The sequence below is a fragment of the Etheostoma spectabile genome, chromosome 13 (genome assembly GCF_008692095.1).
Source record: "Etheostoma spectabile isolate EspeVRDwgs_2016 chromosome 13, UIUC_Espe_1.0, whole genome shotgun sequence".
In the NCBI taxonomy this organism is placed as follows: domain Eukaryota; kingdom Metazoa; phylum Chordata; class Actinopteri; order Perciformes; family Percidae; genus Etheostoma; species Etheostoma spectabile.
In genome coordinates this window covers 23,788,850-23,814,459 of record NC_045745.1, presented here as the reverse complement: position 1 = coordinate 23,814,459, position 25,610 = coordinate 23,788,850, and the positions used below count along the sequence as shown (strand labels likewise).

General features: G+C 38.7%; 1 protein-coding gene and 1 long non-coding RNA gene across 4 annotated transcripts in view; both read right to left on the bottom strand.

Annotated features, from left to right (window-relative positions):
* The window catches only part of cadm2a (cell adhesion molecule 2a), a 200,676-nt gene that overhangs the window by 159,972 nt on the left and 15,094 nt on the right, over positions 1-25,610 (bottom strand). The gene's annotated exons all lie outside the window — the stretch shown is intronic.
* LOC116700052 (uncharacterized) lies at positions 20,239-24,691 on the bottom strand. Its single transcript, XR_004334556.1, has 3 exons — positions 24,556-24,691; positions 23,423-23,428; positions 20,239-20,249 (listed from the first exon to the last, which is right to left on the bottom strand). It is a non-coding gene; the product is annotated as an uncharacterized LOC116700052 (long non-coding RNA).

Below are 25,610 nucleotides of genomic sequence, written 5' to 3'. Positions count from 1 at the left end.
GATGCACTTATTATTCAAAGGTTGATTAAAACTACTGGAATGCTCGGCATACTGCAAGATCCCAGTTCACATTCCACTGTGGCACTTCCTTTCCTGATCTTGTTGAAACATCGTTGCATGTTTCTATAGAAAAAACCTACCCAATTTCTTTGGCATTTACAATAATTGGCATTCATTTCCCAGTCTGAATCTGAGCTGTTTTCCAATTTTGCATGTAAATACACAAATAGATGTAAATGTGAAGAAAAAAAAAAACATCCAACCAGATATTCTATACCGATGCAGAAATGACATTTGCAAAATGTCTAAAGAGAGCATTAGGCATTGGAAAATGAAACAAAGAGGCCAGATGAGGTGCAGACTCTCTCAGAGTGACCATGGTGTCAGCTGGCTCCCCGTGGCATCCTCTGTCCCTCATCACTGACCCAGGGGAGACAAAGTGTCTGCTGTCCCCTGAGTGCCCTGAACGCCGGTCTGTCTGTCCACCAACTGGCAGAGCAACTGCTTAACACAATGACAATGCACACAGTCCCTCTAAAATCATACTATTATACTATCACAATATTATAATAAAATTGTTAACACTAATAATATTCATGTTCATGTGGTTTCTATATCTGTACACTGCTTGTGATGTATTAGAGATATGCAAGTGGAAAAGTTCTTCTTTACATTATTGTATGTGTACTATGACAATGCAGTAGTAGACAATTTACATGACCAATACAGCATGAAGAAAAAACATCCTCTTGGTCTGTTAGGGAGGTCTAGATAATGTCCTCAACATGTAACCATTACAAATTGTATAATTTAGTATAGCTGTGTGCATTATTCTGTGTAATATATTTGTGTTAAAGGATATTTAGTTGTGTATTTCTGTGTTTCTCTCAAGAAAGTTCCCTGTGGAGAGATAGTGCCTGTAGCCACTGAGCTTTGAACGCATCCAGCACTGGAGACAACATGCTGGCTTTCAAATCCTCATGTCCAACAAGAGACTCGCTCTGCTGTCACATTGCTCACAGCCATTAATTTGTAGCTTTAGCCTAACACACCACAGTGACTTCGGCATGGCTATATCCACTGAATTTTAAATTGTTAAAGGAATTATGAATGCATGTGCTTGCTTCACAACAAGGAACAGCAGCGTCAGCGCTCCTCGGCTAAAACATGGACACTAGGTTTAATAATGACCATATCAGCTAAGAGATATAAGAGACACTATAAATATGTCATTATTTCAAAGGTAAGCATGTGCCGACTGCATTAAATGTTCCCTGGATATTAGAAATAAAAGGGATCGCCAATCCAATTGTGATGCATCCTCATTTTGTGCTGATTATGTGAATGGTTTATTGCCTAAACAAAAGAAAGCTCTTTTCCTAAGGACTCTAAACATAATTTCTGCAAACTATAGTCAATCTTGATATAGACTGTGAGCAGAGCGGAGAGGAGAGGAGGTACGATCACACAACCTCTGTCTCTTCCACTTATTGTTACAAGTAGAATATTTATCCATGCCTCAGTGCCCAAGAAAAAAACATTTGAAGCCCCTCCCATCTCTCTCCCTCTCTCACTCACTGTCTTGCATGCTTGCCAGCGAGTTATGTAAAAAAAGAGGGCTGTCCACTTAAGCAAAACAGAGTAAACAAGATACTGCCCCTGTGTGCCATAGCATTTCACATGCTCTTCTCAGAGGGTGAATGCATGCCTGTGTTAATTGAGAAGTAAGCGTTTTTGAAAGTGGCACGGTTAAGTTTCCTTTCTCATAAAATCTTCCCAATTGACAGCATTTAATGCAAAAAATACAACAAAAAACTAATTACTGCTTCACTTGATGACAGCAACCAGGATTATGAGAGCTAATGAGCACAATCAACAACACTTGAAGCTTATGCACATGTCTGCGCACGTGGCCACTTCTGTGTGTGTGTGTGTGTGTGTATGTTCCGCTCCGTTTCTGCACCATCAGTTTGCAAAGCATTGTAAGATGATATATACTGCAGGGCTGCAGCTCATCATTATTTGTATTCTAGATTAATCTGTTAATTATTCCCATTAATCAATTTAGTTTTAGTTTAGTTTGTCTGAAATGTAAAAAAAAAATGCTGAAAGATGGCCATCACAATTTCCCAGAATTTACAAGTCCAACATATTCATTTTAAATGATAGCATGCATGCTTATATTATTACCATAGAAACGTTTTTAGACCCTGCAGCATTTGAAAATAAGCTGTGTCGATGTTTACTGGTGTCATTTGCCATTGTGTATATCAGATGTACAGTAGTCCATCAAATTATGTCCTGTCAGCTGCACTCTCACTGTGTTGTTGTAGATGTCGTATTCATTTGAGAGAGACAGAGTGTTGATGCAGTTGCATCTGTTTCTGAATTTGTGGCCATGCCTGTCTGCTTTAAAGGACATGGGACACACTCACATTAGCAACTGAGAATATTCAGGAATTGATCTGGAGGGACGGAATCATGGAACAAGTGCCAATTTGATGAGTCAGCCAACTTCCTGCACACAATGAGCTTAAACCCATGTTCAGGATGTTACAGAACAACCTGTTACAAATGCTAGCAACATACTAACAACACATTTCTCCTCCAAACAAGAAAAATCAAATCCCTTAGCTGCTCTCGTTTTTGTTCCCCTTTTAGTAGTGACAAGCCCAGACAGCGGAGGGAGGTGGATAGAGGAAGGGGAGCAACCTGCCTGAGTCCTATTTGTAGCAGTTGCCAGACTCTATAAAATCCCCCTCTACTTGTAGCGAATATGTCGCCCACCCACTGATTGCCTTCTCAGCTTGACACACTCTGCATTGCCAGTGGGAGATAGTGGGAAGAGATATGCAACCCAGCTGGGTTAATCCTGTTACACAGTTATGCACAGACCACAATCTCACCTAGAGAACCAATACATGCATAAGTCAAACAGAAAAAACTTAAATATTGAAGCAGGTTTCCATTTTTAAACCCAAAGTTATTTGACTTGCTCACAACCCAAGTATAATATTTATTCTTCTACACTAAGATTAGTTGCCGTGTTATTAAGTTAGCTAATACATAACCACAGGATGTTATGTGTGAGCCCACATCACCAAATCCACATTTATCATTGAGAATGGCTGATTCTGACGCAAATGCATCAATCTCTTTGAAATTATGTCTGCTTTATTATTAATAATGCCAATTAAATTTCAGGAACAGTCTTCTCTAAACCTGTAATGTATTCAACCTCTTAAAACTGGCTGCAAGTTAGCCATTAATATTCTTCAAGCACATGTTTTCATATTGAAAAGAATTAAGTCTATTTAGAAAAGCAAGTGAGTTGGAAACAAAAATTAATGGGGAGAAAGTGACCATAGACATACAATGAATTTCAATTACCTCCGTTTGCTGTCTAATCTCAGACAATAGTTCCCATCCCACAATGATGACCACACACTGACTAAAAAACAATTTTTACTGTAAAATGATGTAAAAGTTTTAGGAAAGATCAAATGCTCTCATTATAAACCCACAACTCTCATACTCTCATTCTATTCTAGAGTTAAAATGTATTATTAAGTATAGTAAGAAGCATGATAAGCTGCTTTAAAGATCAGCCTAAAGCAGTATTTGCTCTATTTTACAGACAGTATGTTAGTTTTCTGAAACTTTTATCTCATGTGACTCAATGCATCATTTATTTTATTTGTCAGTCACCAAGATTGAATCACAAAAATGTCTGACAGTGTAAAATGCATGACATGCACACAGAGCAACAAGCTCCCCTCCCGCCCTCCGTACGTTATTTTCTTGTTCCGTGATTCACCGTTGCTACATGTGATCCGAGACAAAGAACTTCTCCTTGACACAAGACACTGCTGCTGGACATTCCAGACACTGAGAGCTTAGCATGTTATTAGAGCTCACGATACCAGGAGTAGAACGCCAGTCAAACTTATAGCTTGCAAAAGTGAAGTGCACTTTAAGCGTGCTTCCATTAGTCACATAGCAACAGCAGTTGCCATTGCCAGCGCTTCCCGAAAGCATTTGTTAAAAATGGGGGTTACTATAGTGGAAAAAAAGGACAAACGCTCTCTGCCTTTGACTAGCTGACTTAACAGCTGCTATGTTTTGTTTTCACTTGACATTTCCGTACGATTCTGAAACACCTCTGGCCAAAGCCATTAAAGATCCTTTGCGTAGGGATTCAGTGAATGACTTTTATCAAGTCCAACTTGTGTCCAATAGCTCAATCATTAAATCATTTAACTCAGTCGAAAACATGCACCACAAGTAAAAAAACAACTTAAAGCAGAGCTTCCTTGATACCTTATCTTACCCTTTAACCAGCAGTGGAGGTGCACAGTGTCAGCTCCTTGTCACTCTGTCAGCTACCCTAGTGTCCCACTCAATGTTAACATGCAAGTCCCTATCCAGTAGGCATTAACATGCAGGGCCAGCAGCCGCTAGGTGGGCCTGAGCAGAGCCCAAGGCAGGTGGCAGATAGTCAATGTGAATGCTCCTAAATCATTCATGTAGCTGGGTGGAGGGGGCTCTGTATGTACGTTTGTGTGCGTGAGAAGACATAGTAGAGGCCTCTATTTATGTTACAATATAAGAATAGATCAAATGAGAGGGAACGCTGGATGGAATAGTATTTCATAGCCTCTGTGGGATTCCACGAGTGCATATAAATCATTATGTGTGTATTCCTTATTACAACATTGGGCCCTTGGATGGAGCAAGAAAAAAGATAAAGATATGTGGGAAAGGAAAAGAAGCAGAGAAAGGCGGGTGTGGCGGGACGGCAGTGTGGGTTGGTTGGATTGGAAAGATGAGAGGAAAGAGGGAAGGTGAAACTGACATTCTTGAGAGGGGGCAGCCCATGCACATGAGGTTTTGTTAATGAATTAGTATGCATGACCGGTACCACACAATGACCTCCAGCAAGGAGCTGACACACCATAGACACTAGACTGAAACTAACTCTAACACCACAAATTATTACCTTTTCATTATGGAAATTAGCCCTTCTTTTTCATTCCTCCCACTCTGTCTCTGTCTCGCTTCTCTCACTTTCTCTTTTTCTATTCCTCACATCTCGTTGCTTTCTCTGGTATATTGGAGGGAGAATGGTGTTGACTGTGAAAAGCAATTACCTGTCATTTACCCGTCTCTCTCTTCCTCTGATAATGAATTTCAAGTGAAAGGTGAAATAATTATCTTTTCTCTCACAAAATCAAAGCTGTGGGCGGGGACAGCCCCTGTCACAATATGTGGCATGCCATATGGGATTAAAGGATTCTGGGTAACACATACACCCACGTACAGTACAAACACAAACACACATATAGTACAGCGTTGTTCTTTGAACTGCATTTGCATGATCCATGACAGCAAGTTACATGATGGCCTGTGTGATCTTGGTGATCTAAGTTTAGCTTTAGATCTTGTACCAAAACTCATCTGGAAGTAGATTTCCTGTAGCTGCGAGGAACTGATTGCGTGTGCTTTGCAAACAATATAAGACAGCAAGAGGACCACTTTATTTGTTGTCAAGACATTGGCTCAATTTATACGTTTCAAAATCACCGCATTTTAGAGTCTTGTGAAGTTTTAAAGTCAACCCAATGATTTAGGAGGGGATAATAAAAGGGACTACTACTGCCTGCAACTAAAAAGGCTTTAAAATGAATCAAGTGAAGCAGATAGAAACATAGACAGTAACATACTAAGTAACTGACGCAATATAATTCCTCCCCTTTAGGCAGACAAGCTTTACAACCTATGCTTGACACAACTGGCAATCTAGACATAGTATCCCTTCAAATTTATGTAGAGAATGACACATTAAGGGGAAAGTTCTTTTAAAACAATACTTCATATTTTAAATATGAAAAAAAGAAAAGAAACCCCAAACAGGAAAAAATAGAGAGGATAAATATGAGACAACGTATAGTTTAAAAAACAAGCTTTCAATGTTGTTTGCAAGTGCAACCGAGGTTTTAAAGGAAATCAATGGGGACGCTTTACATGCCAAACAAACAAAAAATATCACTATTAAACAAGAAAAAACAAAAAAACATGTAACTACTGTATAGATTTTTGCTATGGGGATTTATAATGCACAACAGATGGAAAGAGTGGCAGCTGTCAAACCATCAGTATTTTTCAATTTTATCTTATGCATTTTTAAACAATCCTTGTCTTTTATTGCCTAATTTAAAAAGACCCATCTGCTTGAACTGAAAAATACTTTGGGCCAACTTCTGTTGTTTTACATGAGCTATCAGGATGACTTGATTTGACTCCACCAAGTAGACATGTCAGTTAGAAGCTAGTGACCAGCATAGATAGAATGTTTTATTCTGCATGTATGGGACTTCTTCTTTCCAGGCATTACAAGCATTTTTTTCTTAAAATAGTTCTTACTTCAGGTCAGGCAGTCAAGAGAGAATGTAAAAACAGAGAGAATCATGGAAGCAGGGTGGCCTACACACAAACAGTTTCTCAAGAGAAATTACCCAACTTTAATAACCTGATCCTTTGTTTAAAGCTAATTAAATATCTGGAAGTCTGGTGTCAACTTATGCCATGGAACAATGTAAAATGTGTAAACATAAGACTGCCAGATGTGTCAAAGAAAAAAACTTTTTAATTGCTCTGATTTGTGAGCCAAAGAAAAAAAAAGGTTTCATCCCTTCTCATCTGTGCTCACTCCCTTACCCCTACGTTTGTGTATGTGACTGTTTGCTTTCTAGCTGTGTACAGTGTATATACTGTACATGTGTGTATTTGTGTAGTAGTGTGTGTAATGTTGCATAAGCTTTCACAGAAGGCAGTTGTTTAATGTGAAAATAATGGCAAAAGAGGATGAGAAGGAGCAGAAAAAACAGCAGGAACACAATGAAATGGGTGAGTGTAGGGAAAAAGGTGGACAAGATCTTTGCTTGTTGAGGGTTCCTCCCTGTGGCACCTTCAGGGGAACAGCGTTCAGCAGCAGGAAACAAAAAAGGGCTTTAAAACAAAAAATGTTGCTCGTGGACAATCACCCACTGCCTCAGTGAGTAAATGAGTAAGTGAGTGAGTAGGTGAGAAAAAAAAACAAAAACGGAAGGAGACAGAAAAGGAGGGAATGAGAAAAGAAAGAATATCTATGAATCTATGAAAGATCATTTGAATTTCTAGTCTGACGCTATCCATCTCTTTCTACACAGCTTCATATATCTGATGATCTTTAAATATCCACACGTCCATACATTATCTATTTTCTGTGTGTGTGTGTGTGTTTATGTGCATGTGTGAATGTGAATGAGTGCATGGTCTTCTTATGGCCTGGAGCATGATGCCTCTGTCGATATCCAATCACTGTGAAAAACTACACTCTTTGAAGTAAAAGCAAACCCAAGGGAGCATCGGATATTTTTTGGTGCCTGACAGTCTTTCTCACTGTTGGCTGGGACACACACACACACACACACACACACACACACACACACACACACACACACACACACACACACACACACACACACACACACACACACACACACAAAAGGTAATACTATGTGTTTGCATTTCATCAAATTAAAACATTTCAAATGGCTAATTATGACCAAGATATTTAGGCTGTTTTTAATTATGTAAATGAGGCTTTCATAGAATTTCTGAACATGAGAAGGGATAACAAATTCTCATGATTCCTCCATCTCTCTCTCCCTCTCTCCCTCTGTCCTTCATTCATTTGCTTACTGTACAATATCCTGTATATGGCACTATAAAACAAGATTCACTTGTTGCCCGTTAACAGTCTAAGTACCTGGCCCTATACAACAAGAAATCCAATTTCTACCCAAACAACCATTTTCCCAAAAAATCTATTTCTTAGTTTAGAACAACTCACGATCGGCGATCTCTAAAGAAGAAACTAATGAAGAAAATCAGGAAATGTGATTTGTTTATCTGACAATATATTTTGCTTTCAGCTGACTGCCCCAATTTAGCCCCAAACAGTACTAAAAGCGAGAAAAACAGGCTGCGATAGTGCAACATAGAGAAGAATTGATGGAGCAACAGAGACAGAGTTCAATCCACAAATAAAGGGAGAGGTGCATGCTGGAATCTCAACACCTGGTCCACAAGCAAGCTAGTTAGAGGTAGGCTCTTTGATCTCTGGAGAACGGCTTGGCTTGTGGAAAGCTGATTGGAGACAAATCCATGTCACACACACACACACACACACACACACACACACACACACAATTTGTTGTTAATGTATTTCATTTTCAAACCCAAATTTTTTCTATATTTCCGTCCGCTCTCTCTTGTCTCCCCTACTCTTCCATTGGCAAAAGTTGATTTGCAAATGCTCACTAATGCTAATGTGTAAAGGCTGGCACAGGCTTCATTTGCATATGGCAGCACACTCAGCCAGTGAAACAGTGTGACATGTTGACCCTGGTCAGGTTGCCAGGGGAACAACCCCCCCTCCCACTATGCCCCACTCCCACACACAAAGACACACAAACTGAGAGCCACAGCTGCACAAACTTTTACCACAACAATGATTACAACATTGTGGTCAGTTCTGATGTGCTGCACTAATTCCCAATTAAGGGTTCACAACTTTATCTAGTGTACCACGCAAAGTTTGCCCCTTGACTACACGGACATCCCATGGCGAACATGGTCCTGTGATCCAACAGGCACAAAATGACAAAGGTAATAGGCAGCTTTTGTATCTAACACAGTCACTTAGCTCTGCTTTTGAAATGGAAATTGTTGGATTACTAACAACATTCAGCTCGGTCCTCTTTAAATTCATTTTACAATAGAATGGCAAAGAACTATGTTAAGCTTCTCTTCCTCTCGCCACCATCTAAATAAAGACGTATTTCAATGTTTCAAAGCACTGTTATTCTTTTCCAAGTGACACTTAGACACACACACACATAAACACACATTTGCAGCTCAATGTGTACAAGGACACATGAAAGCATGGATGTGTAGAATCATTTTTTGTTGTGCCATGCTTTCAGACCCACCACACCCACACACACACCCACCACACACACACACACCACACACACACACACCACACAACCACACACACACACACACACACCACACACACACACACACAATCCTGTTTTCCCTGGACAGAACAATGGCTGACAGGGATGGATGTTCTGGATTCTAGGTGCTTAAGGATTATGTGAATGGGTCTACTCAGCACACAATAAGCCAATAAGACCTTTTTTTGGACAGCACATTTGGGCTACCAGGATACGACTTTCAGGAATCATCTTCTAGTCTGAGCTTCTAAAAAATGACATTTGCACAAAATTTGCTGAAAAAAAAATAAAGAGACAGAGGGAAAGAGCGACGAGATAGATTTAGAAGCCACAGCGGCTGCTGCTGCTACAGCTTCTATCTGTTTATTTGTTTATGTAAGCCACCGCATACTCTTTTCATGACATTCTGACATCTCTCTACTGTATGATGCTTTCTTCCCTACGTTATCTGAACCCATGTCAGGCATTTATAAAATCTTTTCACTCTCACATCCTTTCTGTTTCTCTTCCCTTACCTGACGCAATCTTTTCCTCCATTATCATATCTTATGGCAAAGATTCCATTTCATGATTGTGTCTAATTTAAAACACATTTGACCTGACTTGACTAGCAGGCTGGAGATTGATCTCATGATACTCCTGGATTTCTTTTTCATATTCCCTTTTGAATGAATTTTATTAGAATAAAGTTTATCTGATGGTATTTGGGCGTAAACACATCTACACTACATTTTTAAAAAATCTGACTTACACTTCAGGAGATGGTTACACTGATCAATTCTGATCAGAGCCAATCCCAACCAGCTGATTTTAACTACAAATGGCTCAACTGGTGGCAAACATCATCTTATTTAACTTTGCAATACTAAAAAGCATTAGTGGGAACAAAGATGCAAAAATGGCTGTGATTTAAGGCCAGATTGGCTGCAGGGCTCCAGAATAACTTATTTTACTAGGAGCACTGTAGCCACTAACTGAAAATTTTAAGGACAGAGGCAGAAGATTTAGGGACGCACACATTATATCAACCTGCAACACAATTTTTTACATTTTCCCCATTTTAACTTTATTACTGATAAATGTTTTGGTAGTAAATACAGAAACTACAATGTGCTCTTAGTTATTTTATTTCACAGTCACATTTTAATTGAATGGTGCTTAACAAATGCACATTTATAAATGTAAACAAAGTATTACTGCTGGCATTACAGTGCAAAAAACAAAACAAATACAATAGATGTAAACATGTTTGTATATGGTCACTGGTCAACGGCACTTCACAAGCATTAGAACAAGTAAACAACTTTGCCTTGCCTTACTCTCCCGCAGAGAACATCTCCTGTGGGCACATCCCCTGTATCTGTCTCGGCATATTTTGTTTAAAGCTGCTGTTGTGCGTATTTTCTCTGCATGTTGTTGACCACATCTAGTGTAGAAAATACAGCTCATGGTGTGGGGGCTTTTGCTAAATCTAAGCCATTTAAACTCCCTCTAGCCAATGCTGTCAGTGTGTTCTTGCCCTTTTCGCCACAGCCTATTCTGACTAACTTGTCGACCTCTGCTATTTGCTGCAGTAAAAGGGCTGGTTCTGATACAGGCCAGGAGGAGCTGAGATGAAAAAAGGTTTGTTTTGCCATGGTTGTCTTTTACAAACAATGAGTGTGATGTCACGAAAGCGAGACACACGAGCGTAGATGACGTTACCCACGCACTTGGCTAATTTACTCTCCAACCCTCCCCCTCTCAAACACATTGGCCAACTGGCAGATTCACTCCCTCCTTGTTTTTCAACACGGAATATAAAAAAAGAAGAAATTTTCAAATGTCATAGTTGTAAACAATACTAGCACTGTCTCAAAAAATTTAAAATGGAATGGAATTTTATGTTTATAGAATATACTAGTCATTACAGGAAACTTTTGTTGGGAACCTTGTGAACTCCGCTGGGTAGTTTCTATGTGCAGATTACGGAATAGATTTTTGGATATGATTTACTGTAGATTATGTAAGAAAATGTTAATATGGGACCTGCAGATGGGTGGGCCTTTGGCTGAGCATTTCCATATACAGGACAGGATTTGAAGAACAATATCTTAAGCGAGAAAAGGTACATATTGAAGTTATTAAAGACACTGTTTTTCACCAGTTAAAAGAGAAATGGACTTTTGAAATAAAAATAAATGTCTACCTATCTATAGAATTATAAGAAAAGCAATACATGATATGTAAGATCATGTAATGCATCTCCGTCCCTGAAATATTAGCCTCTTACATTAAAAACTAAAAGGGCAATCAGTGAGCATAGACCTCTGCCAGTACTGTGCCCTATCACAATGTTAACAAAAGAGACAAATGATTTGTGTATCCGCCACGTGAGTTGGAACCAAACCAAAATTAAATGGGTTCTTCCTTGGGCTATGCTACACCCCTCCATCAAGTATCATAAAAACCATCAGGCCAGTATTTTATCAGTAATCCTTCTAGAAAAAAAAACTGAAAACATAACCTTATTGGCAGAGAGTGTGTTATCTGTTATGAGTTGTCGTATAGAGGAATGTATATAATAATTTGGACTAGTGAGTCCAACTTTGCAAACAACATGGGTAATCTTTCAACACAATGGAAATGAGGTGGTTTGAACACATAATCTAATGCTGGAGGTTTTGATAAAAATGTTCACCAAAACAGGAATTCTTAACACATTAATTCAATAAGGATCAAAAGCGAGATCAGAACATCAATACTCCAGAGCAAATTTAAAAAAAGCAAAACAGCAGGATAAGCGTTAACTACAAGCAACTAGTAGTAAAAGGCCCAATTAAGAGACACAGTGTGACACAGTATTTCTGAGAGAAGTAAAGAGAAGGAAAAGCCCCAAATAGAGCTAAAGGAAAACATGAATGAAACCCAATGCATTTGTGAATCTCCAACAGAAAACAGTGAAACATAACAACTAAATCTGAGTTGTATTAATGCTACATGAGGTGCAATGTTATACAAGAGGCGAGTTTGATAATGTTGAATTGCAAAATGTCTTATGTCATTGAGCTTGTGCTATCAGCATGAGACCAGATAATGTACAGTGTTATTGCTTATGTTTTAAATAATAAGCAGAATAAGTATTTAAAATTTACTTGATATAAAAAGTCAGTCCATTCAGTCCTCTTTTCAGGACTCTTAGTTAACCTGTGATAGGTTAAGCTTAGTTTGTTTTCCAAACTCCAAATTCTGCTTACTGTTGAGGAACTACTAAGCTTTGGATGGAAGTGTCTCCTTTAAGCTGTGTGTTTGAGCAGAGCAGGTAAACTATCCAGCTATATTTGTACTGAACACACACATCCATAGACAGACACACACTTTTTTTTTTGAGTGAGCGACGTGTGTTTACACCTAGGCAGCCTTTTTGCAGTCCTCTCTTGAAACACCTGTTCACACCATTTTAACTTGGCTAGACTGAACCCCTGTAGTATATATATATTGAATTGTATATATTAAGGTAAGCATAGAAATGTATTAATATTGTGAAAATGATGGTTGAATTTTTTTCTTATGTGCGGAAAATTGAGGTGAAGGGCATAGATTTAAGAGGTGCCGTGGCCAGCCCGTGGGCCTTATTTGCCCTTCATTATTGTGGAAGGCCCGCAAGTCCTGCTCCTAAACCCCATGTAAATGAATTTCACAGATTCATTAGACCTGGTGACCAAGGTTAATCAGCTCATCATTTGGTGAAGAAAAATCTTCCCAATGATGAGGGACTTCAGCTTTACTTCACCCCTAGATGCTTGAGAAAAGCACAAAAAATATTTAAACTGACATTAAAAACCATTTGGAAACAGTTTTTCGAGCTGCAAGATGTTGATGGCAGCTTTAATTTAGTTATCTGATTAGGCTCCAGGGAACACACTGAGTTACAATTATAGAGGGTATAGCTGGAGGCACTGAGTATGACTTTGTTTTGCAACACACTCAGTGTTTCTGTGCTGAACAGAGCATCAATGTATTTGTCGCACGTCTAATTCAAGACTGCAGCATATGCACTTTTTCCATTGTTTTACCCATATTTCTTGTTTATGAGTTTCTTTCATTAGAGTGGCTTTTTAATTACTGTTCCCTCTCTCTTTATTGCTTTGTTTTTGTCTTTTCTTTTTATCAAAGTACTTCTTTGATAGTTTTATAAGTTGCACCAGTGGCTATGTGGTAGGCAGATTAATAGGAGAGTAATGTCATTAAAATGGTAATGTGTAGACTTGGGCGAGCTGCTGAAAACAATACTCCACTTGATTAATGACACACACAACTGGCTATAGTCATTTTACTTTTATGAAACAACTTTAAGTAATTTTGTACACTTAATTCTTGGTAAATACATGCAATACAAAATTTCCAGTGATATCATATTTCATAGTTATGTTTTATGTCTCATATTCAATTAATTAAATGGTAAATAGACTGCAATCCTATAACTCTTTCATAGAAAGCACTTTATACTTTGCTCTCATTCACACACACACACACACACACACACACACACTGATGGCAGCAAAATACATGTAGCATACAAGGCGTTTGCCTAACCATCTGAAGAATTTGGGGTTCAGTGTCTTGCCCAGTGACATTTTGACATGTGGACAGAAGGCGTCAGGGATCGAACCGCCAATTTGTTGTCAATTAACGTATGAAACTCTGTGAGACAGAGTGAGAGAGATATAATTCATGTACATAAACGCAGTAAAAACAAACTAACACAATGGGCCTGGAAATGGCATTATGCAGTGTTATTGTGGATGGTTGTTAAATTAAATCTAGAGCTGTCTGTCTGCCATATGCAACTCATGGTTTCCAACCACAAAGTCACAGAGTGGGTGAAAACAAAACAAAACAAAGACCGAAAGGGAGCAGAGAATAAGAAGCTGGGAGAGGTTCTGATGAATAGAAGAATGGAAATTACTGACTTCTGGCCTCCTTTGGTTTTTTAACACCATGACACATCACAGAAACTACAGTTTGAAATAACAAAACTGGCAGGGCAGCAATAATTGAGTAAAACTTTCATAGATAGGCTACGGGATAAACTAAATGTGTTTTTCCCAAAACCTAAACCCTAAAAAAACACCTTCTGTGATATTTACAGATGTGGCAATGTGCTTGCTACATAAATCATGACCCATCTCACTTCTGGTTACACCTAAAGTTTCCTAGAAATCGGGTTCAGTATCTCCTCCAGAGCACGGCTAAACAAGGTTGCAATTATTGTATTCAGAACGATGTAATGCTGTCACCCATAGAAACACCTGAACCTGTGAAATCTGCAAAGTGGGGTTTGTTTAAAGGTCCCATGTCATGGTGCTTTTTGGATGCTTTTATATAGGCCTTAGTGGTCCCCTAATACTGGATCTGAAGTCTCTTTCCCGAAATTCAGCCTTAGAGCAGAATTACAGCCTTTAGAGCCAGTCCCACAATGAGCTTTCCTTAGGACGTGCCATTTCTGTGTCTGTAGCTATTAAGGAGGAGAGGGGGGTGGCCTTGACCAACTGCCACTTTGCTTGTTTGAAAGCCTTGATGTCTCTCTCTTTCTCATGGGCATGCCAAATTTTCTGGGTGGGTAAAAGCAGAGAAAGGGGAGGTAACCCTGCTCCTTATGAGGTCATGAGGAGCAAAGGTCCCCCCGTGGGGGACCAAAGACAGGCTGGGGGAACCCATATAATTGTTAACAAACCTCACAAGGTGAAATTGTTAATGCCATGGGACCTTTAAGTTGCATCCAGGACGTTACCCATTGGTTTGGGGACTGCAGTTTTGAAGCCTCGAGTTTGGAGATACAGGCGTTGCCATCCTGATTTTTGCAACCAGATGTGACGATTTGCTGTGCCTGTGTATCTATGCCTTTATAGATGCTGGTGGGAAGCAGTTTGCAAATGGTGAAATAATGACCAGCGGTGACAGAAACAGAGTATTTGAGGGTTTGAATTCATTGTTTCTCTCAGCCTCCCAGCATGCAAACAAATTTGCACAACCGTGCCTGCTCGAAATGGCTCTGTAGGAATAAATCTTGCTCCTGGGCTACTGCACGAGATACAGTATAACACCCTGTGGGCTAGGCCCACACATACTGTGATGTGTCTTTTTTATTCACTTCTCTCTGGCACACATTTAGTATGAGTTTGCAGGGATGACGGCGCTTCATATCATTTCATTTACTGCAGTGTTTCCCCTACTATTGTTTTGTTTTTTGAGGGGAGGGGCGGCCCAGTGCGCCAGATATAGCTGTTTTCACACACACAGGCAATTTGCTTGTTGTTCCCTGTCTTAAGGCAACACTATGTAACATTTACGGCTTCGGTGCCCTTACAGGTTGGAAGCGGAATTGTCCCATTATGTCTCACTGGAACTACGAATCCGCTACCCGATCTAGCAAACTTGCATATTGCGGTTATTGCCGGTAGAGATCCGCAAAGGAAATGCAGAAGTGCTGTTCACCCTGTTACGAGTTGATGTACCACTGAAACGGGTTTGAAAACATTATTTTAAAGGTACCAAAAGTTACAAAGTGTTGCTTTAAAAATTTGATTCATATTAACTTATGGGCTGGCTACATTGCACTCATAACGTATGTAGAGCAAACCATCCAACACTACTGTCTCACTATAGTTAATGAAACTAGCTACACCAGGCACAAGAGCAGCGCGTAGTGGTGCGTATGGTCTGCAGAGATCCGCTCTACAAATAATAAAGTAAAACTAGAATAGTCTTTTACACGAGGTGTGTGTTGTTTCTTTCCCCTGCTTCCTCTGATAACAGCTGACAGTAAATTGACATTTTCACAGCGCTGTGCAAGCTCCAAAAAACTGAAGAATAGCAATCCCGCAAAAAACCCCGCAAAAGCTCTCTGTCTCACCTGTGACTCACACAATCCTACACCGTTTTGTGTGCAACTGGTGTAGCCTGTTAAATCACACATTTGGCTGCACATACGCTACACTAACAGGGCGCATACCTTAAGCGTTCAATGTAGCCAAAGAAGCACAACCGGAAACACTGTACTAAATTATCAAGATAAAATTGGGGTTGTTATGCAATACAAGTTTTTGAAAATAAAGTTGAACATGCTCAAACATACATTTTTCAAGCATGCACACAATTACACACATCTGGGCCAGCCTCCAGGAAAGAGTTGAGCCTCTCAGTCAAAGCGGTGTCAGGAGAACATAGTCTCTGATCATTTAATAGGCCTGGCCCCTAACAGACAGCACTCGCTTCGTCAGCCTGTCAGGGGGCCGAAGCTGACCCTGCAGAGCCATTTTGGCTTTGGCTGGCTGCATGCCGAGAGGCTGAGAAAAACAATTCCAGAGCTTCAAAGCCTCTGTTTCTGTCACTACTGGTCATTATTTAACCATTCCAAGCAGCAGTTTTCACATCATCAAGACACATAAGCAAACACTCATGCAAACACTCGCAGCCACCCAAACCAGAGAGAAATCCGTAATATTTCTGCTGGTACTGAAACATTTATTTACACATCTGTGTAACAGTGGGTTTTCATTGATTGGAGACATAGACACATACACAAACAGAAACAAAGACGTAACCCAAATCCTATGCACTGGCCTTCTGTTACTTTGCTCTACACTGTGCCGTGGGCTAGATGTGATGATGCATTTGAGGCGTAACAAAAATAGAATGTGACTAAAAGAAAGCCAAATAATGCCAACATCAAAACTACAACTCTGTCTGTAGCAAAAGGAAATGACAGCATGTCTGAGTGCTTTCACATGCGTACTATGTACACACGTGTTTATGTGTGGGAGCTGCTCTGATTACATCTGACCTGTATGTGACTGAGACACTGACATGGGCTGAGATCAGAAAGACACCAGTAGCTGCATGTGGAACTACTGTATGTGTGTGTTTGGTGGGTGGTATGTGAAAAAATTACATATGTAAGGCAGGAGGCTTGGCGATTGGTTACTCTATATCAAACATCAAGTTAATATCAACTCTTTAGAATCAAATTATTCTAAATCTAGGATTTTCTTTAAGTGCCTATTATGTGACACGCTGCTGTCGGCAGCAATAAGCAACATGCACAGGGCTAGCCAGATCATTTTATCATCTTTGTTGTTGTACAGCTGTACTTTCTTTTCAGCTTTACTAAGTAATCACTTATGACCTTAATGCATGTATGCACTATGACATCTTTGCTAGGAGAAAAGGTAAGTAGTATACAAAACAGGTACTGAGCAGGCCAGGTTTAAAGAAAATCAGTTTGAAAAGAATGGAATGTTGACAGTGGATAGGTAAATTATTCCCAGACAATGTTTTAGTGCATATGGCTATACTGTGGCTCTCATATCTATTCTACATACAGTATGATTAAATAACATATAAATCCAAAAGATATATAAATTGTGTTTCTGCAGAAAGGCAGCAGAAAGTGTATATACAAAACGCATATGCATATGCAATATACATGGACACATTAATTGAGAGATATAAAAGAGATCTATATGGCTGAATCAGGTATTGACAGTTATTCTACTGATGACAGTTGTCTGCACTGGCACCAATGAGGTATTGAAAAGCAAACACGGTACAGCTTTCGAAAGCATCGCCAATACACACTGGACCAAAGCAGACGCGACAAAAACCCAAACCCATCCAAATGCCAATTGGACATACGGGCTGTTCATCTCCTGCTTTGCTAGATCAACACAGATTGGACTAATGTATCACCATAATCGTCACAACACTGAATCCAAACTGCTGCCTTGTCCAACAGCAAAATGATCTTTCGCCGGCATGTGGGAAATTGATTTCCCCTAACTGAGTTAGGTTGGTCTTGGCTTGGTTTGTCCACAGTAAAAGAAGCTCAAGGCAACCTGTTCTGAAAATGAAATCATACTCAGTGATTTTACTGTTAATGTCTCCCTGCTACAGACAGTTTATGCGGGAAAATTGGGGGGGTGGGGGGGTGGTTGCTGTTGAAGGATTGCGTGGGTGTATTCATTACAGTGAACTGCAGAAGCAAGTTTCTTTTGTGTATTTTGTGTGAATGCTGATGTGTAAGTGTGAGTGTGCATGTGTGATAACTGAGGAGCAGAGCGCCACTATGGGCCACTGCATAATAACTAGGTTTCTATGGGCAGAAAAAACACACACACCGATTTAAAGGGGCCCTCGTTATTCATGCTTGACCAGTCCATAATACACTTCTGCGCTTTCACTCACCGTTGGCAGGACAACAGAATGACTGAAAAAAGGATTTGGGAAGGCAGGATTTGCAAGACTGTGGGAACAGCTAGATTCCTTCTTATACCACAAACGATGGTAAAAGAGCAGCTCAAATCTCCCATTCCCTAATACATACATTTGGAGCAGCGAAAGTATTATCCTTTATTTTATCACCTTCTATCTCAGAACCTTATGCAGCAGTGAAACTGTTTTCCACTTGGATTGCATGCAAAACATTTCAAATAAAAAAGGTTGGTTGAAATGAAAACACCAGAGAAAGATAAAGGTGTATTCACTAGCATTCTCTGTATGGAACGAAGACCATGTTGCAAAGTGATTCCACCTGCAAGTCATAAACTTTGAGCATATATATATATATATATATATATATATATATATATATATTTTGTGTGTGTGTGTATTGATCGGTCTGGCTTCATACAAAGAAGATGTGAGCAGACAACTAATGGAAGAGCTATCCTCAATTAGCCTACTGACTGATGGGAAATGTGATTTCATTTAGTTGTCGCTGCACAGACTGTAAACAAGTCATGTTTCCTTTCCAAGAGTCAACACACACACACACACACACACACACACACACAAACACACACACACACAAACACACACACACGATTGACACATGACATGATGATTGTCTCTCGTGAAACATTTATGCATTCTCATGTGTCTTTGTCACCTGTGGCACATAGTCCAATGAGGCATACAATAGCACACTAAGCGCCACTGTGTTAAATTTAAATAATTTTTATCCTAATACCATTGAAAGTGGAAATGTTTAGACCTCTTTTTTTGTTCACCTCAAACTTTTGTTTTTGCTAACACGTCCTTTGGATTTAATTAGCACAGGAAAGAAAATTCCACAGAACCTGTGAACAAGCCTTGTTAAATTTCAAATTAAAAGGGCTGTTAAGACTTAGATCCTTTGTGCAGTGTCTGTTCCTGTATAATGTCCTTTGTACCATTAAGTAGCCTTTACAGTTTAATGCCTAGGGCTGAGTGTTATTTTAAAGGGGACTTATTATAAAAAATTGATAAACATTTATTTTATTTGAAATACACATTTACAAGTAATACATTTATTAAATTTATGAATTTATGAAAACAGTATTTCATTTTATAAAGTATTTCTGATTCTGAAAATTAACATGATGTCTGCTTTAAAGTTTTCTTTACAGTCAAAAGCTGAAACAATACCTGACTTTTGGTACAAATACTAAAACAAAACTTTTTCTAACACTTATTTGAAGATCCAGTATATAAAAAAAACGCTTTTTGAAATGTCTGGCAAATCAGGACAAACTTGTAAATCTAGGTTTTTGGCCTAATTGTGCTATGTTTTTTGTTTCTCTATATTTTGCAGCATTCACTGTCACCAATATTATACTGTCACAACCAACAAATGTTGTGCTTAAGTATATACATTTTATTGACTGAATAAATAGCCTTTTCTGTCTTTTAAATTAAATGTAAAAACATCTTTTCATCTACAAAGTGGCATTTTATTTCCATTAAATCCAATTTTATTATCAATAGAAAGATTTTCCTTATGGGACGTACGGAGATGAGCAAAGGTTCTACCACAAAGCCGGTATTCATGTATTTTACACATTATCAGCTTCCTTTTGGTGTTTCAACTATTTATTTTCCACACCTGCTCTTAACCAACCATCGTGCTGCTGTACCCAGATGTCAGTAATGTGGTGCTCCCCATGTCCTGAATTCAGCAAAAGGCAACCGAGAGATTGGGACACGACTCAGGGTCACGTTCAACAAGTACCTCAGGAAATCCTCTTTCAAGTCAAATCAATTAACCCTTTCATTACAGGAACCTAACTGTAACTTCCACATTTCTTTCACCACTAGGATAATTAAAATGCTATACACTAAGCATTATACACAAAAAGAAACAAACATACTTAGTTCAGACATGACCTTTGAACGACTGCTGAATTGACAAAGCGTTGATATCAAGCTGAAGTCTCACTTCATCCAGAGGTAGTGAGAAATACAATCTAAAGGACACAGAATGAAATGAAAAGAACATAGCTGGCTGGTTTAACAGATTCATCCGTACAGCCTGGGTGCATTCGGATGGCAAGAAAGCACTGTACGTATCGTTCAGAAGAGAGGAAATTATATGTCATGGTCTATAAAGCAGGCACTTTTTTCAGAGACAGTATCCTTGTGGTTTAGACCATTGTACGTTGGATGTAGAAGCCTCAGTTATGATAACATCAACTCCTTTAAGACATTAACTTTCTCAGCTATAGCTGAATGCAGAAGATCCAGCTACTTAAGGGACAGACTTTCCTAAATTCCATTCACATACAGTATGTTGACCAGCACAAGAACCCATAATGAGAAACATAATGATATAACAGACCGCTATTTTTGAAGACTTACTTTGATAGATTCATGCTGGTATCTTACTGGGATTAGAATTGTCGGTATGCACCATGACATGAATGGTTAAGAATTATTGGCTCGACATATGTTGCACAGTACTGTATTTAGCCTTTGTTACAGGTTAAAGCCAGATCAATAGAAGATTCTCTGCGCTGCATATTTGTTACAGTCAGTGTAAAACATACTTGGGATCTAGAACAAAGGGGACATTATAACAACAAGGAAAAGGACCATTGAAGTAGTCAATTTGACTGGGCAAGCAGGGAAGCTCATTTCACTACCCCCAGTCATCTAGCTTTGCATAACTTACAAAGAAATTCCGTTCCGGGCGGCCTCTATCTCACAGAGTAAGAGCTTTAGGTCCATGTTGGCTGAATTCTGCAGTGGTCTGGGTTTGAATCTGACCTGCGGCCCTTTGCTTTGTGCCAACCCTCCATCTCTTACATGTCTATCCACTATCACTTTAATAAAAGGAAAAGCCCCAAAAAGTAGTCTTTAAAAAAGAAATTCTGTTCCATACTTTGTATTTGGCACAAGACCAAAACATTGATAAACAGATTTTGAGTCATCCATCTCTCTCATTTGAATTGTTCCTCTTCCTTCTCTTTCCTTTATCCTGGGCCAAATATATCTTTCAACACTTCCTTATTCAAACAACAGTAGCTACAGTATGTATCTGTTGACTTTAACAGCCATTTGTTTAATGGATAAATGACTACTCTGCCTTGTTCTCTTGTTCAGAATACATAGCGGTAAAACATACCTACCGGTAATTATATGCAGATTGTGCCTTAGCATCTGGATTTCAATTTAAAGTTATTGTTGTGACTCCCAATATTAAGTGGAGACATATTTGACCAAATTGAATGCAAGAGAATAAAATTCAGAAAATATGTTACAGTATCCGGTTCATGAAACCTCAGTGCTTCAAGTCCAAATTCTCTGCATCACACACGTGTCGTGATTGGGGGAAAAAATATCATAATGTCAGATTTTTTCAATATCGTGCAGGCCTACTTGGATATCAACAGGTTTTTGGATATGCGCACACATTGCTACGCCGACCTTTTCAAGAAGTTGGTTGAAGGAATGAAAGAGTCGTTGTGTTCACACGGAATAAATCCTCTACCGGTGGTGAACAGACTGACTGACACGTGATGTGCATTATTTTGTAAACAATTAGTTTTTAGAAATGTCTCATGATTTATTTTTTATAGAAGTGTATTATTTAACTTTAGTTTTTATTGAAAAGGAAAAGAAAATTGCCAACAGCCCTGTATTTTGTCCAGTGTGGGATGCACTGTTCGTGACCAAGTCCAACATCTTCTTACTGAATCTAATCTTGATTTTTGTTATCTGAAACTTGGCTACATGAATTTTCACCCTTAGCAGTTTTATCAGTACAGGGTTATAATATCTATAGAAGGGACAGACTGGGCTCAAAGGGATGGGGGGTTATGATCTATGCCAAAAATATTATTAATTGTCATGAAATCTATGTATCAAACGAAAATGGACTGGACTTTCTTTATCTAACTGTAACTCTCTTGCCAAAAATGGCATTTGTCCTTGTAGTTATTTACAGACCCCCTTCATAAAATATCGATTTTTATGAAGAACTTGATAACGTATTGAAAGAATGTAATTTTAAGAAAGAGGTAATCATCATGGGTGACCTAAATATAAACTGGGAGGATAAACAAAATAGAAAAAATCTGACATTTCACACAGCTAATCCAAAGGCCCACAAGAATAACTAATTCCACCAGTACACAGATTGATTTTGTTTTCAGCAGTAGAACTGAGAGAATCTTAAAATCACTCAATATGCTAACAGAACTGATCCTAATTTGATTATAGTATCCAGGAAGCTAAATAGCAAAGATTTAAACCCTTAGTTGCAACATAATCTTACACAAGTAACCTGGAATGAGCTGATATTATGAAATAATTTCAATTTTGTATTTTTAAATATTGTCAAACATTTCCAAGCAAAATACTGGAAATTATTTAAAAATTGACCTGTAAAATAAAACATAGGGCCAAAAATATCAGTCTCCCTTGGTCAAATAATATTTATAAACTGATGAAAGAGCGTAATCTTGCTCTAAAAAATGCCATAAAACATAACTTCATCATGACAAGTATCACTACATAATGTTAAGAAACAAGGTAGTGAAGGAAAGAAGAAAGCCAAGGCAAACTTTTTTATTATTGCTTTAAATAAAGGCCGAGGAAATGTTAAAATGATCTGGAGCCAATTAAGGACACTGACAGGGGAACATCACAGCAGTAGAAAAATGCTTGAAATTAACCACAATGGAATTTTCCTAAGACACCCAACAGAAATAGCAGAGGCCTTTAATCACTACTTTGTTGACTCTGTAGCGGAAATCTCACGGAGTTTCCTAGTAGACCAGGACAGTGTATCCAGCAACCATAGTAGAACCTGCCTTAAAAAACATGATTGAGACAGGAATCATGAAAATTATTAGGTCCCTCAAACCTTCTAAGGAAAAAGATGTGTTTGGGATGGATACAACTATGTTATGCTCAGTTAATCCTATTACATTGATTATTAACTGCTCAATATCAACGGGACAGTTTCCAACCACCTAGAAATAAGCTATTGTCACTCCAATTTTCAAATCTGGTGATTCAACTTATAGTAATTATAGGCCGATCAGTATTCTCCCGACAGCATCCTAAATTGCTGAGAAATGGGTAGCTGAATAGATTGTTTTCCGACTAGAAAACAGCTCCACGTCTCTCCACCTAATGCAGTGTGGCTTTAGAGCCAAACACTCAACAGATACACCTTTGTGTGTCTTTTTTTTGAGAAAATAAAATCATCTCTGGATTTGGGTGGTGCTGTAGGTTTAGCATTTCTGGATCTCAGGAAAGCTTTTGATACTGTCAATCATAAAGTTTTCCTTGCCAAGTTATCCAAATTTTATTTCTGTGATGGAGCAATGACATGGGTAGAATCTTATTTAACAAACAGGTCTCAGTGAGTGTACGTTGATAATCATACATAGATCAAAGTAGTGCCGGGCGGTACACCTGTTTATACCGTATACCGGTATTAATTTCCCCTTTGATATGAATTTTACAGATACCGTAATTTCGGTGCATTGCCACGGAGAACGCTACGGCCAAAGTGATCTGTGAGTGAATTGAGAACAAGAGCCCTGTTAACTGCGTACCCTTCTCACTCGTTGTATTTCTTTATAACACAACAATAAATAACCCACAACTATCTCTCTTTAACGAGATAAAGCACCATAGCACAGAACTATTTGTGACGTAAACAATTCTAACACTAGTAATTTCACATTTACAAATTTACACCCCCGGATGACATGTTGGTTAACATTATAGCTGCTAGCTAGCCAGGTAGCATAACAGTCTGTTAAGCTGGGAGAGGCTACGGTTGAAACTGCACATTCAAGAACAGAGAAGAAAGTTAGAGATTGAAGAAAGACTGGAGATACACCAGAACATTGTATGCTGTTCCGAAGTTGTTTGTTTCAAAAAAGTCAGACATAATTTAGTCACTGTTGTTGCCCGTCACTCTAACATTACTGGGTTGCGCTAACATCACTCGGCCGTGCTAACGTTAAAGACATGTCACTTTAAGCATGCAGCGGAGCAACATCATGAACCTACAGTCCCGCTACAGACCGTTGAGAAAGGATTCAGAGAAATGATTAAAACACTGGATTTAAGATGTCTTGCCTCGTTGAAATACGTCTTCCAACCTTCTAACATTATTCAAACACATAAGGATGCTGACAGCGGAGCTACGATCAGTCGCCCACTTTTCTTCGACAACCTAACTTATCTGTGGCCAAGGTAGTGATTTTACAACTATCTTACAACTATTTTGTTTTGAAAGGGAAACAACGTTAAAGTTGTATGTATGCATTTTAATTTGATTTAAGTTTATTTTACTACTTTGCAGTTTGCACAATGGATAATTTAGATTCCGTAACTGTTTCATGCATTCTCCTTCTAAAACAAACAAACCCTTTAGTAATCAAAGCTTTTAGTAAACATGGTGACATTTAAATGTTTGTGTTATTCTATGTACTCCTGACAATAGAATAAGCCATTATAACCCTATATAAAGGCCCAGTCAAGCAAAAGAAAGAAAATACAGAAAAACCGCCATAATCTTAAAAAATATACGGTGATTCAAATTTTTGGTCATACTGACCAGCAATAGATCAAAGTTGGTGCAGTTACCTACTGGTATCCCGCAAGGATCCATTCTTGGTCCACTCTGATTCAGCATATATATTAACTTTGCTGTACATCTGTCTGCTTCTGATTTGTGTCTTATGCTAAGTTCTGCGTTGGGCTTTGTTTTGATGTTTTGTGCTAAGTTTTGTTTAGCCTGTGTTGCCTTCTTCTTTTTTTCTTTGTATTTTAAAAAGCTTTTTGTAACATCAAGAGGGGACTACAAATAAAAAATAGCCTTTTGGCTAATTCTGGCATTTTAACCCATGTAAAATCATGTGTTTTATTAATTTGCACTGTTCCCTTTCATAAATAAACTGAACTGATTTGAAATACTCAATATTATCGAATCGCAATACTTGCACAATAACAATAACTAAAAATCGAAAATACAAATTCAATTAGTACACATGTATCGTGAAATAATCGAATCGGGACAAATGCATTTTGTCCCAGTTCTACTCACTACCTTGGGGCGGCTGCAATAAAACTTTTTTATGTATGACAAGGACATCAACATAACTGTCTCCAAACTTCACTGCCTCTTTAATTTGGTCAGAGGATCTGCATTGCCATTGGTATGCAGTAACCGCTGCACCGCAAAACTCAGTGGTGCTTGTTAAAACACTTTTCATATCTATGCAA